This window comes from Gossypium hirsutum, chromosome D04 (genome assembly GCF_007990345.1).
Source record: "Gossypium hirsutum isolate 1008001.06 chromosome D04, Gossypium_hirsutum_v2.1, whole genome shotgun sequence".
Classification (NCBI taxonomy): domain Eukaryota; kingdom Viridiplantae; phylum Streptophyta; class Magnoliopsida; order Malvales; family Malvaceae; genus Gossypium; species Gossypium hirsutum.
The window spans coordinates 53,503,514-53,509,910 of record NC_053440.1 but is presented as its reverse complement, the minus strand read 5'-3'; the positions used below and the strand labels follow the sequence as shown (position 1 = coordinate 53,509,910).

Here is a 6,397-nt window from a genome sequence, read left to right as displayed (position 1 = left end):
AGGATTGAGAACTCTATTTTGGAAAAAAGAGCAACTGTGGGGAGCACTGTAATAGCTTTATTTCAGTAGTGTTAGAGATAATAGTTTCGAGACCACAATTTCGTCGAGTGAGTTTGTAAATATTATTATTTAATATTTACGAGTCAAATACAGTGTTATAGTGAATTTTGATTTGATAAATTTTGCTAATTGGACAGGTTAATTAAAGTACAAGTGGTTTGACCTTAAAGTCAGTGGTTTTGGTAAATGAGGTATCGGGATCTTATTTTCATAAAACGAGCCTGTAAATATTTAATAGTTTTTATATAGGTGTATTTAATTTTGGTCCGGAAATTTTAGCGATTGGATGATTAATTAAGATATAGGACTAAATCGTAAAAATCATAAAAATTAATCACTATTAAATTATATGTGCTAAATGAATCTAAAAGCATAATTGAATGGTTTTAAATGGCAATTATGTCATCGTTGTTTGTATTGGACGGTTAAGTGCTTCTGTTTTAATGAAATTTGTTAAAATGTAATAAAAATAATAAGTTAAAGGTTAATAAAATATAAAGAAAAGTTGTCATCTTTGCCATTTCTTTTCTCCACCGCTTCTTCAACCTAAAACCAAAGGAAGCCATTGTTATTTTCAAGCTAGAGGTTCGACCCATGCATGTGAGTTAATTCGAGGTTCATTTTTCGTAAATTTTATATTTCTGAAATCGTTGTAGCTTAATTTAGCTAGCTCAGGTACTAAATCGTAAAATTGTCAAAGTTTTAAAAAGTTACCACTATTGAATTTTGAGGTTTTTTATGTTATATGATTGAGTTTGAAGCTTTGATGGAAAATAGGACTATTTTATGAAGTAATTTTTTAAGTCTTCCTTAGGCTTAGGCAACACAACTTGAAGCTGAACCCTATAAAGTGCTTCTTTAAGTTAGTTTTGAGTTTAGGGACTAAAATGAGAATATGTTGAAATTGGCATGAAATATTTATAAATATAGGTGTTTGAGAGCTATATAAGGATGTGTTTGAAGCTGGATTTAAAGTTTGGGGCTTAAAAATGAATTATATGCTTATTTCGGTTTTTAAGGATTAAATTGAATAAAACCTAAAACTTTAGAGAAATTATAAAAAAAATGAATAAAAGATGACATATACATGAAATGAGATGATTTAAAATGTTTATAACTAATAATAGAAATAAATTACTGTATAGATCAAGAACCGGTAAATAATCAAGAAAAAAAGAAAATTACAGATTAGTCCTTGACACTCTTGCTTTTGTTGTTTGTCCCTAGTAAGTTCATGCAGTTTTTAATGATTATAAATGTTGATTAATTGTGTTATAAATACTTATATATATACTTAATGAATATTGAGTGAAATGAAATTTGTTATAGAAGTTGAGTTTAGACTTAAATAAAAGGTATTTAAATAATGTATGGGATAATTAAACTATTTGTGGAGTATTGCACGATATTGAGAAAAGGTATTTAGATAATGTATGGGATAATTAAACTATTTGTGGAGTATTGCACGATATTGAGATGAATCTAATATATGCTTTAGTACTGGAATTGTTGTGATAACATGAATGTCCAAATCCTGAATAAGTGCTCCTGATAGTACTTTTTGTACTTTTGATAACACATTTGTGCTCCTGTTAACAATACAGTGCTCCTAATCTTGTATTTTTCGTCTTTTTTAACCATTAATCTTGTATTTTTTATCAAATCGCCTCAAAATGAATAGAAAAATTAATGTTTTTTAACTTTGTTAACGTTGCATACACGTGAATTGCCATATAGATGACACATAAGCATTTAATTAATTTTTAAATTTTAAAAATTTAAAAAAGTATATAAAAAACCATTTTAAAAATTAAAATTATTTAAAAATATATAAAATTTATAAAAAGAATAAATATGTTTAAATTTAAAAAATTAATTAAATACTCGTGTCATTTACGTGACAATCCACGTATATTCAAGGGTTAAACGAGGTGAAAATTTAAATAGTGGACTAAAATGATTTTTTTTTTATTGTTAGTATTCTTTATGTTAGTTTCATGGTCCACATTCGAGATTCGTATTTATCCCTCTTAACAATGTCGTCTCCAAAATTTAAACTTATATTAACTCTTGAAAGTATAACATATTTTATATTTAAATCATACGTACTATATTCAAAGTGAACGGTTGCAATCCACCTAAGACACCTCTTTAGTGGCTAAAATAATTAAACAAAAGCGTGAATTTCGTTCACCCTTTTATGACAAATTTTACTCTTTTCAATCAAGCTTTATTCGATTTTCTAGGGATGCTTAAGCCCACCATTTCTGTTTTTATTAGGTTAAATTCTAGTTTTAGTCCTTTTACTATGCTAAAATTTAAATTTTAATTCTTATATTTTAATTTAATTTGGTATAATTTAATCTTTTTATTTTTATTTTATTAAATAGTCCAATACCGTTAATTATTCTTATTAAAGCACTAATGTGATTTTTTTTTTAAAAAAGAAAAAAATACAAGTGAACCAAATGCTTAAGGGTGTTTCTAACAAATTTTAGTAAAAAAAATTTTTATATGTAAACCAAGTGCTTAAGAGTGACTTAAAAAAGAAAACTTTAAGTCATCACTTCAACCAATGAATAATTAATTATGTTAACAATTGAATTAACGAGTAGCATTATAAAAATAGAAGAGTCAAGTTATGTCAAATTAAAATATAGATGACTCAAAATTAACTTTGACTTCTTTTTATTTGTAAATAGAGTAGAGCAACCTGAAAAATTAAATGTTAGTATAGTAAAAGGCCTAAAAACATAATTTTCCCTTTTTTATTGATAGAATTTAAACTTACCTTTGATTCATAAGTATACTGTGCGTTGTATCCTTTCCGGTTGTTTTAATTTGGTTATACATTATCTCGTACCTGAGTTTGGTTTCAATATTAAATTTGGTATTTGAGTATTTTTGTTTAGTTTGGTACTTGAATTTGTCTTCAAAGTTCAATTTCGTAGCCAAACTGAACAACCCAATGAATATTTAACACGTTTACTCTAGTAAAAAATACACATATACTTAATCGGGACAAAAAAAAGTTTATGTACCAAATTAAACATTAAAATCAAACTTGGATACTTATATGGAGCAAAGAAAAACTCAATTTGTTAAAAGTATATTGTTTAATAGCTTGTTGCAACATTCTAGTGCAACATCCCCACAACCACACACTAATTGGTATCAGAGCCAACTACCAAACGTAATTTGTATGATCTTATGTTTGGTTCTTGAACATGGATTTACAAAGAAAAAAACATTTAATCTCACTACCATCCTTGTTGGATTGTTTCGATTATACATACTGTAAGGCGAAGGTGAACATTTTCATTAAAACTATAGATGAAAAAATTAGAGAAATTTTAACAAATTGAGAACCCCTTCGTTACTAATGCAAATAGCACAAATCTAAGCTTAAGAGATATAATTCCAAAGCTCTAAATGCAATATTCAATGGTACAATCCTCAAGAATACATTTGTATCTCTAAATGTGTGTTTACTTGAAAAGCTCATAAAATTAATTTTTACGTGATATAAATTATATAATTTATTAAAATAAATAAAATATTTAATGCATTTTAAAAAAAATAGTTTGTAATTTTAGAATAACTTTTCAAACAATTGCATTATTATCAATCACACATTCTATTAAAACCATAAGATTCTCCACTAATACAACCTAAGAACTAACTAATGTAAATAATGAATATTATATGTATATTTATAATCGTTGCAACTTTTTTCTGACGAAATAATCATAGTTTTGCTGAAAATCTAAAACCACTTTCACTAAATGCCATACACCAATCTCCGGCCAATCTGTAGACAATGATGCCAAAAGGGAATAACAAGTTTGCCATTGAAGGAAATTGCTTAGCCGATGCTCGTCGCCGGTGCGTATCAAAATGTCAGGATCTGGTGTAACCGCCATATACATATTTTTTCAATGTCTACCAACTTTATCATATGCCTCTCATCATCTTTGTCAGCATCGTCTTTATCATCATCATGGCTATCTTCGATATAACTATGATAATAGTGTTTTTCTCGACATGATTTTTCGACGGAATGAACGATATCGTCGGTGCAACAATAGCATACACAAATCGTGACGACGAATTTGGAATACTCGGCGGTCGCTCCCATGAGTTTACGAGCTTCATCCCTAAGTTCTGCGTTTAAAAGCTCAAGGTTTCCAGAAAAATTAACTCTGATTGGATGATGCTTCGCAATCTTGGCCAACACCGTCATACATTCCTTTAACAAATCCATTATTTTTTGCACTTCACTTGGCTTTCTTCGAAAATTATCGATGGCAAAAGCATAAGCAGTAATGTATTTCACTCCGAGTTCATAGCAGTAAATGATCAAATTCAACAGCGCCATAGCACCCGCATCGTGGCCGGCGCCTTCCTCTAATAGCTTTCTTTTGGCGTATCTTCGGTTTCCATCCATAATCACTGCGATATGCGTGGGGATCGGACCGACTCGAAGAACACAGAACACTACTTTTCGTATCAAACTTGACCAATAGGACAAGACTTTGGTTAAAAAATATTCTTTGTCCATGATTCAAATTGATCAGGTCGAGAATGCGAACCTCGATTGTGGGTGTTAAAGAATGAAGTACTTAAAAAGGGGGAAATGCATGCCATTTTCATGAATCCTTGAAACAATAGGTAAAACAACGGATTCAATGGTGAATTTTCTTTAACATTTCTTGACCATGTTGGAAGTGTGAACAACTTATAAGTTAACACCCAAGTTGCATGCAATTTTTTCTATTTCTTAGAATTTGGATGCATTTATTACATTCTTATGAAGGCTAAAAGTTACCTATTTTTTTAATTTGAGATTTGATTAAATTCGAAATCAAGTTAGGTCAGACTCATAAATAAAGGTTTTTTCATCGTAATTTTGTTTATCTACAAGATTTAAACTTAAGAACTTAAAAAACATCAAATTCTTTTAAGCAGATATACATTTTTATAGTTAAGTAGAAGCTTAGAAACTAATTTAGTATTTCTTTATGAAGCTTACAATTTGGATGTATTTATTATATTCTTATGAAGGTTAAAAAGTTGTTTTTTTTATGTGCCATTTTTTGTATTTATTTTGATTTAATTTAAAGTCAGAGTTAGATTATACCCTTTTTTAGGCTTTCAAGATTTACAAAAATAAAACCTATTTGAAGAGAGGAATTAGTAGAAGCTGTAACACCCCTAACCCGTCCTTGTCGCCAGGTTGGGGTCACGGAATATTACAATAACATTTTAAACATTTAAACTTTACTAACTTAAAAATATTCAATTATAATTACAAGTCATAAAATCACATTCCATGTATAACAAACATACACTTACGGGACTTAAACGGAGTTTACGGGGCCCTAAAAATAGTTTAAGAACATTCTGGGATCAATTCGAAACAAAATAAAGAAATTAGTAAAAAGTTGAAAATTTTAAAAACAGGGGATACACGGCTGTGTGGACATTTGAAGTCCAGACACACAACCATATTCCAACCCATGTGTCCGTCCGTGTGTACATTCGAATTGAGGTCACACGGTCGTGTCACTGGTCGTGTGTCTGCCCGTGTGACAAACTGTTTTAAGAAACACGGCCGTGTTGCATGTGATAGGTCATGTTGATAGATCGTGTGTGACACACGATCGTGTGGCAGCCTGTGTCCCAGGCCATGTGTACCATAATTTGCTCCTAAAACAAGGCAATCACCACACCTAACTTGGTTATTATGTCAAGCCTAAAATCATTTTATAAACAACATCAAATACACTTTAAAACAACTCAAAATATGTCAATTTCACACTACCTAAGTGCCTAACCAATTTGCCCTCATTGACACCACATTTAAATCATCAATTACAAGCCAAAATTTCATCCATCCTATACCTAACCAATATGCCATTCAAAGGCACCTCAACAAAGATTAATCATTCAAATAACCAAGTTAAAGAGCATATGACATTAACCACATTTTTATACTCAAACATCCACCAAAATAGCCAAATATAACCATTCTCACCAAGTTTCCATTGCACATAAGATTTATCAATTCACATTAACAATTATACACATCCAAAAGAGTCAAGCTTATCAAACATGCTTATTTCACTCATAACTATATAAAGGCATTTGTTTCAAGGAAAAACATAACTCAAAAGTTCTATATGACATTCAATATAAGCAACTTACACTAGGTTCAACCATAGACCAAAAGACTATTACTCAAAATATCATTATTCTAGGTACATGCCAAGACACAAAAAGAAATACGTCACCAACGTTGAGTTCGGGATTATCGTTGGATGCTAAGTCAATAGTC

At 29.9% G+C, this 6,397-nt stretch overlaps 1 pseudogene; it reads right to left on the bottom strand.

Moving 5' to 3' along the window:
- Positions 1 to 3,678: 3,678 nt before the first annotated feature.
- LOC107898354 (dehydrodolichyl diphosphate synthase CPT3-like) lies at positions 3,679 to 4,668 on the bottom strand (annotated as a pseudogene).
- Between the last annotated feature and the right edge of the window lie 1,729 nt (positions 4,669 to 6,397).